The following is a 9,371-nucleotide window of genomic DNA, read 5'->3' as shown; positions in this document are numbered from 1 at the left end:
TGATACCCTTATATATTTACTTACTTTTTTAAATCCCGCAATTTTTTTTTTTTTCCATGGACTTCTGGATTTCTGGTTTCTGAGACAGAAGCTCTTGGGAAGCAGAGGAGGCTTTATTTAACTAAATTAAAGTTGCAATAATAAAAACGCACGGGGTGAAGTATCTTGATGCAGCTGTAGTAGTCCACTGTACAGAAAATTGTAGTTTTCCAAAAGCAGATGCACATCAATAACATCCGCTGGCGCACGATAATAACAGCGCCCGGTGTAAGTGCGGTCGGATTCTTAGCACCACAGTGTGTTTTCCTAAATCCTGATTAAGTGTCATCTCATCTCTCTTCAACCCCATGACATTTTCCACTGAGGTAAAGATAAGTGGTTAGGAAAATACAAAAGGCCTGATCTGACCACTACCAGTGAACATGTTTTGACAAACCCTTGACCAACTCTTCTCCTCTGTTCACTCATGTTGGAATGAGAGCAGACTGAACACTACAATGACTCACTATCACCTTGTGAGGTACAATTCTCTCTGCAGCACAAGATAAATTATGTATTATTGTCCCATTTAGAGCAAAATAGACAATAAAGTAACATATGCCTCAGGATGTAGATAGCTTGTGATTGTCAGACACTGCCACGGTGTTTCCGATCTGGCTGATGTTCATGTTGTTGCTTTGTTTAACAGTGTGTCTTGAAATAATGAAAGTATTTGTAACATTTCATTTGCCTACAAATGTCTTCTTAAAAGGTTCAGTTGAACTTAGCTCCACCCTCTCATGTCCCTTGTGTTTTCAAAGATATTGTTTCCAGTTTGTTTCACTGAATGGGAGCGAAACCTTTTAATAGGCATTAATTCCAGGGTACAAAGCATACCCAAAAACACCACAAAAGGGAGGGTTTAAAAGTTGAAAGATATTGACTTTCTCAACAAAGTTTGTATTTTTATTTTTCATTAGAGTAGTATTGAAGTCTTATATGTTGTTGAACCAAAACACAGGACTTTAATTACATAATGTAAATACTTACAATAGCTTTAATGCACACAAAAAGACAACAAGAAATGACTAAAGACATGAAGAAAAAACAGATACTTCAGATTGGAATATATTATACATGCTCAGTATAATGGACTGGATTACATTTGTACATAGCAGAAAGATATGAATCTATAAGAAGCTACATTTTACAGATGTCTTTCATGATTTCTATCATTTGGTAGAACTTTACAATAAAGCTCTGTCCACTTACAATATGGCTGTTGGATTGATCGGTACAGTATGAACGTTGAAGTGTGAACATCAACGCTGCAGTTCTGGTTGTGCAGTTAGCATAAGAAGAGAACAATGCACATCTGCCCATCATATGTTAACATTTATAATGGTAATATGTTGAATACAGAGGCTCTGTCTTGAGCAAAGCATGACTTAATTCTTAGAAATACATTTTGCTTGATGATTTCTCCCTTAGGGTCCATATATACCAGGACAAGTAAGTGTGAACTCTATGACCAAAAAACAACAACAATGAGTTCTAAAACTTTGTTTCAGAGAAGTAAAACACAATGTTGCATCAAGATGGCGGCGCTGAGCTCTGAGTTGGGCTTGCAGTTTATTGCAATTGTGGTTTAAAGATTGTTTATCTGGGGAAATGCATTGGCATACAGTACATCTATATAACATCGAATGGCTTTGGAATTAGTGACGTACCTAATCTACCTTGACCACGTCTAGTCCATAGATATTTCCCCCTCTTTAGTTGAGGAATTTGGAATCAATGTTCTCTATGGGGACAAACATGCTCAGATACAAGTTGATTTCGTCAAAGTAAGACATTTTAGGGGATAAGAAAAACACGTTTTTAAAATGGACCCCTCACTAACCACTACTAGTTGTTTGTATTGATCCATACTGAAAAGATGACAACCAAAAACAGAGTGGCCACTGTGGTATAGACATAAAAGAAAATGATGTCCAATTTTTTAGCCACTCTGGTCCAGTAGTCGGGCTTCCTTTCTTCCTTCCTGCTGAGCAGCAGAGAGAGTGTTTTTACTGCCTCACTCAGCTCATCTGGGAGCTTCTCCAAGGAGTTGGACTCCTCCGTCAGATGGCTTCTTTTGTCCTGCTGAAGTTTTTAGTGGAGAGATTATTAACAAGATCATGGACCATATCAAATTGCAAACTGTTAAATATGATATTCCTAATTTTATCCTTTGTGGTGAGAATAAACACTTGGATCATTCACGTTACAAATTTTGTTTATTGTACTTTTTTTTTAAATTATCTAATAATCAAAGGCAACATCTCTACCCACAAACAACCTTTCTGTCACTGTAAATAATCCTAACATTGTACTGTAAACTGATTTTATACCACACTGTTTGTTTAAAGAGCAATCAAGTAATCACCTCTTTGGCCACAGACAACAGTTCAGATGGCGGTTCCTCAAACACATTACACACACAAGCACAGTGAGTCCATTTCTTCACATCTGAAAGGAAATTGTAGACATTTGACAGCAGCATATTAGATGTAGATATTTCTTTGTTTGTTCCAAACATATGAGTAAATACAATATAACAATAGTTAAAATCCACAGGTTTGAAGAATTGGTTCAGTCTCACCTCCATCATAGTTGCCCTGTTTGTCTCCACACTCCTCACTCAGGCTGCCGTTTTTATCAGCCTTGTTTTCTTTAGGTTCAGACTCTTTCTCAATCAGATACATCACCAAAATCGTCTCCAGAAGGCTGATCATCATCAAACCAAACATCCCAATGCAGTACACCGCTGAAGAGCAAAGGCAACATCATTAAACTGACACCAGGAACTAAATCAGTACGTGTTGTGAGCTGTTTTACAGTGGTATCCTGTTTGAAGAGGAAGGCAGAATCTTGTTGAGAATAAGCTGCATCAGTGACAGCGAGCAACACAGTGACCTTGAAGCTGAGCTTCTCTCCCCCCTTGTCTGATGATATATGGACTCAGAGGAGCCTTGTCCTTCTCCATCCTGTATCAAAAAATACATACAGGACAAATACATATAAACTCTTTTGTTTACTCAAGTTGTCATGCTGGAGAGCAGAGCAGGGTACACCCAACAGGACACAATAACTTTGAGGATAATACCATTAATGTAGGTTATCCAGGAATCAACAGAGCAGGGCAGGGCAAGCCAAACTAAACAGAACTCTCCCAATAAACAAAAAAACCTCATTCTTTTGGCACAAAGAAAACACCAACAGAAAACCAGAACTCAAAAACATGAAGAACTAATAACAAGGACAAGTCACAGCTGGGAGGGGCAGGAAAAACACAAAGGCACCATGTGAACAGAATCAGGTAACCAAAAAAACAAAAACAGGAAGTTAAACGTCTTTCACTAGTTTAGCACTTGTTCTTTAAATACAGAAAATGACAAGGTATAACAATATATAATATCTATACATCTTAAATAAGAGTATCCAGGATCATGACACTTTGGGAAAGTCTGCTTCATTATTTATTTATTTCTCAGCAAAGTTGCATTGTTTTTCCCTTGTTGTTTACTAAGTAGTTAAAAACAATTGCAGCCTAATATGTCCCCCAAAAGGTTGCAACACCTTTGTTCCTCCCCTGTGTATGCAACCAGTAAATATTGTATTTATTATTCCATGTTCATAATAATTAAAGCTAATGGGCCATATGCCCCGAGTGTATTCCGTAAGATGCTGCAGGTTTTTTGGGTGCAATATTACTAAAACATTCAGCTTGACATATCTTTCAATTTCAATACATTTGTGTAATAATACAAATATGATTGTAAAAATATAAAATGTTTAAAGTTCTTGCATAATCTGTTACTTCTAAATTATTTAGTGTGCGTCTCCTTTATAGTATCATGCTCTATCATCAGTTACTGGTGTGAGAGTGTATATTTGTGAGGATGCACAAACATTCAAACTTACACCTCGTCAATCATTAGATCTGGTTTCCACAACAAATCAGTAGGAACGTTTGTCTGGTTTATTCCACAAAATTCATCTGGATTCCAATGTATCAAAGTATTGTTCCAATGCTACAGAGAAAAACCAAGCAGGAAGAAGTGGAGAAAGAGAAATAAAAACTGTAAAAATGCAGTTAAATGAAGAAGAAATTCACAAAGGATGATGAAAACAGCTGTCTTTCTCAAAGCAAACTCACCATATAAATCATTATATAGGAAACAAAAGTCTGTTCAATCTCTCTCTGTAAGCAGAAAACATATATGAAAACCTTTACGGCAGTACAATAAACATTATCACAATTACTGTAGCTGACCATACTCTACATCAGCAAAACATTTCACTCACTGACAGTTTCAATATAAAATACAAAGTGGTGATCAGGTGGGAGGAATTGATTTGAAACATATCATTTAGGAGGCCAAGTATATTGTTAAAACTTTGTTCCCCAAATCTATTTTACCATGTGATTACAAGGTTTGTGTCATGGCACACGTTTAAATATGCTGTTTTACTGCCACCTTGTGGTTAATTTTGAGATAGGCAGGCACTAACAGGAAGTTAACGTGCATTCGCAATAGTTGTACTCGTACTCTGTCTTACCGAGAAGTTGATGGTCACCTACTTAACACGTTCATGCTTAAGAAGGCTTTACTTGTAAGTACACAAAATACTGTATGAGCCACTGTTTGTTTTGTAGTCTGTTTAATGTGATGGAAAACGTTTTTGGGAAACTAGCATCATTAGATTAGATATGAAACCCTGCCTTAATGTAGCGTGTTTAGCATTATAGCTAACATTTGCCTGTTAGGCTATATGTACCTTTGTGCAACGTGAACCAATATATTCTTTAATTTGTACTATTTGTTTACTTGCAGTTTTACAAATATCTAGAGGGAAAAACACTTCAATAGAAGAAAAGAAAGAAGTAAACAACAAAGGAAATACACTTCTGCTTCCAAGTCTTTTATTTGCTAGTTTAGCCCTCAGAGTGTTAGCTGTCTGTCAAGTTGGGCAAAGGAGCGCGCAGCTAGGACAGAACAGTAAAAAAGTAACCTGCACGGCTAGCAGAACTACACAGAGAGTGATCTTCAGTCTCGGCTCTTCTCATCGTCTTCACCACTGCTAACGCTCGGCAAACAGCAGTTCAGAACGATGGAGAACAAGCAAATCAGAGATGAAATAGCAAAGTCAGTTGTCTCCTCATCCAGCAGTAGTTCAATCGGCAGAGTAGCTGAAGCCAGGGCTAAAATGGAGGCAGCCCGTGCACGAGCTCAATATGCTAAAATGGAGTCAGACCTTTTGATAGAGAAAGCACAACTGGACGCTAAATTGAATAACTTGAGACATGATAAGGAGCTGGTAGCAGCCATGGCGGAAGTCACTGCGCTCGAAGCAGCATCCGTAGACGGCGACCGCAATTCAGTCATTCGAGAAGTTGAGAAAAGAACACAGCAGTATGTCTCGCAGCAACAGCAATGGCAACCAACTGAACGCCCTAAGCCAGACACGCCAGAACGCCTTTTCCCAACTGTTCATTTACTGACACCAGGGTCACCCACCAGACAGCGCCTTAGTGCACCCATGGCCCGTTTCGCTGACACAGGATTTGAGAGCAGTATGAGGCCAACACCACCCAGGCACACTGATACTACTACACCTGATCACATTCCTCCAGTGCAATCTCCAACAGGACCAGTGAGGACCTCGCCCAACAGAGACTTCCTACGGCGACCACAAGATGGCGATTCAGGGGTGAGTGATGTAGCAAGATACTTGGCACGCAGAGATCTTATCACCTCAGGCCTCTCAAAGTTTGATGACTGCCCCGAGAATTATTGGGCGTGGAAATCTTCATTCACTAACGCTACAGATGGACTAAATCTCAGCTCAAGTGAAGAGCTTGACTTGCTCTTGAAGTGGTTAGGGCCAGAGTCTGCAAAGCATGTCAAAAGAATAAGAGCTGTGCATGTTACTCTACCTTCCCATGGATTGACAAAGGCTTGGGAGCGTTTAGAAGAATGCTATGGGTCTCCAGAGATAATAGAGAAGTCACTCTTTGACAGACTCACACATTTCCCAAAAGTCAGTAACAAGGACCCAGTGAAGCTGAGAGAGCTCAGCGACCTCGTTAGTGAGATTGATGCAGCTAAAGATGAAGGCTACCTGCCTGGTCTGTGCTATTTAGACACTGCAAGGGGAATTTCCCCGATAATAGACAAACTGCCACACAACCTTCAAGAAAGGTGGCTCTCACAGGGCTTCAAGTACAAATCCACACATAGCGTACCTTTTCCACCGTTTTCATTCTTTTGTGATTTTCTCTCCAAAGAGGCCCGAGCACGCAACGACCCAGGTTTCAAACTCCAAAGTGGCGGCCCAGAATATCCAAAGCCAGACAGCGTTGTTAAGAAGCCGTACAGGAGTTTTGTGTCAGCCCACAAGACGGATTTAACACAAGAGAATGACAAACAGGAAGCTTCAGGTCAGCATGCAGGTGATGTGGAGAGGCAGTGCCCCCTTCACAAGAAGCCGCACCCCCTCAAGCGCTGCAGGGGGTTCCGCAGCAAACCCATTGATGAGCGTAAGGCTTTTCTTAAGGACAATGGTGTGTGTTTCAGGTGCTGTGCCTCGACAAACCACATGGCCAAAGACTGTAAGGCCATCGTCAAGTGCAGAGAGTGTGAAAGTGAGCGTCACATCTCTGCTCTTCATCCAGGGCCGCCGCCACCACTTTCTGGCTACGGCGGGGAGAGAGCAGAAGAAACGCCCCAGCCTGCTGTCACTTCCCAGTGCACCGAAGTCTGTGGAGAGAGTCAAAGTTCAAGGTCCTGCTCCAAGATCTGCTTAGTAAAGCTCTACCCCAAAGCAAACCCAGAACAGGTGACAAAAGCATATGCTGTGTTAGATGATCAAAGTAACAGGTCCCTCGCCAGGTCTACCTTCTTTGACATGTACAACGTCCATGGGTCAGACTCACCTTTCACACTCCGCACGTGTGCCGGAACAAGAGAGATGACGGGGAGAAGAGCCACAGGGTTTATCGTGCAGTCACTGGATGGAGCTACAACACTCACACTGCCCACACTAATCGAGTGCAACAACATCCCGAGCGACCGAGCTGAAATACCAACCCCGGAGGCAGCAGCACATCACCCACATCTCAAGTCGATAGCCCACTTCATCCCACCACTGGACCCTGATGCCAAGATCCTCCTCCTGCTGGGTCGTGACTAGGGATCGACCAATTATCGGCCGGGCCGATGATTATGGCCGATATTTAGCATTTTTATAATAATCGGTATCGGCCATTTTTTCCACCGATAAGCCGATATTGAAATGGATAAAGAATGGAACGCGCTACTTTGTCTGTAAAGCGTCTCTCACTCCCTGCGTTTGCCACTCTGTGGTCGATAGCATTGTCCCACCCACTACACCATCTGATTTGTTAGTGAGCACGGATCCAGCCAATCAGGATGGAGGACTGAATGCTCAGAACAGTTTGGCTTCTCAGCGAGGCAGTAGCAGAATGGGCTTCAACGGTACGGAGCTATTTTTTCAAAGGTAAGGTAACGTACATTCATTGCTGAAGTTGCAATGAATCACAATCCACTACACTGAAGTTGCAATAACACCACTTTGTAAGCTATTCTCTTTCATTCCGGACCCATAAGCAAAGCGCCCATTTCCTCCATTTAGCTAATTCCCGATTGATGCACGTTAGTTTACTAGTTCGCCAATAGAGCCTTAATAGATGTCAGTCTAACTACTGAAACATAATCCAAACTAGCTAGCCATTTACAAAACGTAACGTTACGTTTAAATGTCTCACAATTTGGTAGTTCATATAGCTGTAGTCTATAGACCTTATATTTGTATTGAACTAATTTGGAATAATTTCGTTTTCTTATGAGTTACATCAGTGTCCGCAACGGAGGGAGCGTGGTTCGCCTGATGTCACTCGTCATTTTAAATCTACCTATCCAGTAAAAGTTTTCTGTCCCAGCTAAAATTCTGTGAAACACCAGCGATATCATTTGTTACATTTTACTCACTTTCCCTAAGCATTTTTAATAAATAGGCCTACACCAATCTAAACCTCAGTTTTCATCAGTGCCTGACAGTCACAGACGATAGACGATAGGTTTAGCTATTCGAGCTAACTTATAACATGTTTCAGGCAGTGTTATGGAGAGGGCTAGCTAGCTGTTTATCTTACCTGGTCGCAATTGACTGACGATAAATCAGATTTGTTTAAACTTTTATTGGTCAACGGGTGGATACAGCAAGATAAACGTGACATTTTTCGGTCAAAAACTTGACTGTCATACGGGCTTGGGCCCATTATTGTTACGAGTTATGACCGTCCGTTTGTCTGCAATCTGCATCGCTGCGAGTGAATGGATGACTGGTGGCGCAAGTCACCTCAGTAGGCCTGTCATATGACGTGCTTTGCTAACTGCACAAATAAGAAGTTAAAACAAACACCTCAATCACCTGAGATGTTGATATGATATGCCAACATGAGACCCGTTTCAAGCTTCTTGCTCCAAAGGCAAGGAAGTTCCTGTGTGCCCCACCCTCTTCTGTGCCAAGTGAGCGTGTGTTCAGTGAGGTCTCTGCTATATATGAAAAAACCAGAAGCCGCCTCACTGGAGAAAATGCAGAAAAGCTCTGCTTCCTCCACCATAACATACTCTTGCTAAATTGGGAATACTAGACTTGAGTAAACCAAAGTGTTTTTTTTTGCCATTTTTTGGTTCATTAATCTACAGGGAGTGATTTTATTTATTCAATTAATTCATTAGTTTGTCATTTTCAGTTCATTAAACATCAGGGAGTGATATGATTTACTTTTTCTATTTTTCTATGATTTTACATTATATGCATATTTTTTTTTAAATGCTGCAGGCAGCTCCCTACACTTTGTGTTACAAAATAAGAACTATTAAATACTTTTGAATTACATTTCTGCTGCATATCGCCTTTTTTTTGACAACTGACATATTGGTTTTTTTTAATTTTTTTTTTTAATATCGGTTTTACATATCGGTTATCGGACTCCTTTTTTGGTAATAATTGATATCGGTATCGGCCCTGAAAAAAGCATATCGGTCGATCCCTAGTCGTGACCTACTCAGAGTCCACAAGGTGAGAGAACAGCGGAACGGCCCACATGATGCCCCTTATGCGCAGAGAGTAGACCTAGGGTGGGTCATCATCGGAGACGTCTGCTTAGGGAACACTCACAAGCCTGCAGCTATAAAAACCTACCGCACTAACGTCCTCGAGAATGAACGTCCCTCCTTCTTCAGCCCATGTCCGAACAGGCTCCACATCAAAGAGAGGTATGGCTTTCAGTCTGAAAACAGACTCCTCCCAGACACACT

This window comes from Eleginops maclovinus, chromosome 10, assembly GCF_036324505.1.
Source record: "Eleginops maclovinus isolate JMC-PN-2008 ecotype Puerto Natales chromosome 10, JC_Emac_rtc_rv5, whole genome shotgun sequence".
NCBI lineage: Eukaryota > Metazoa > Chordata > Actinopteri > Perciformes > Eleginopidae > Eleginops > Eleginops maclovinus.
Note: the sequence above shows the minus strand (reverse complement) of the source record.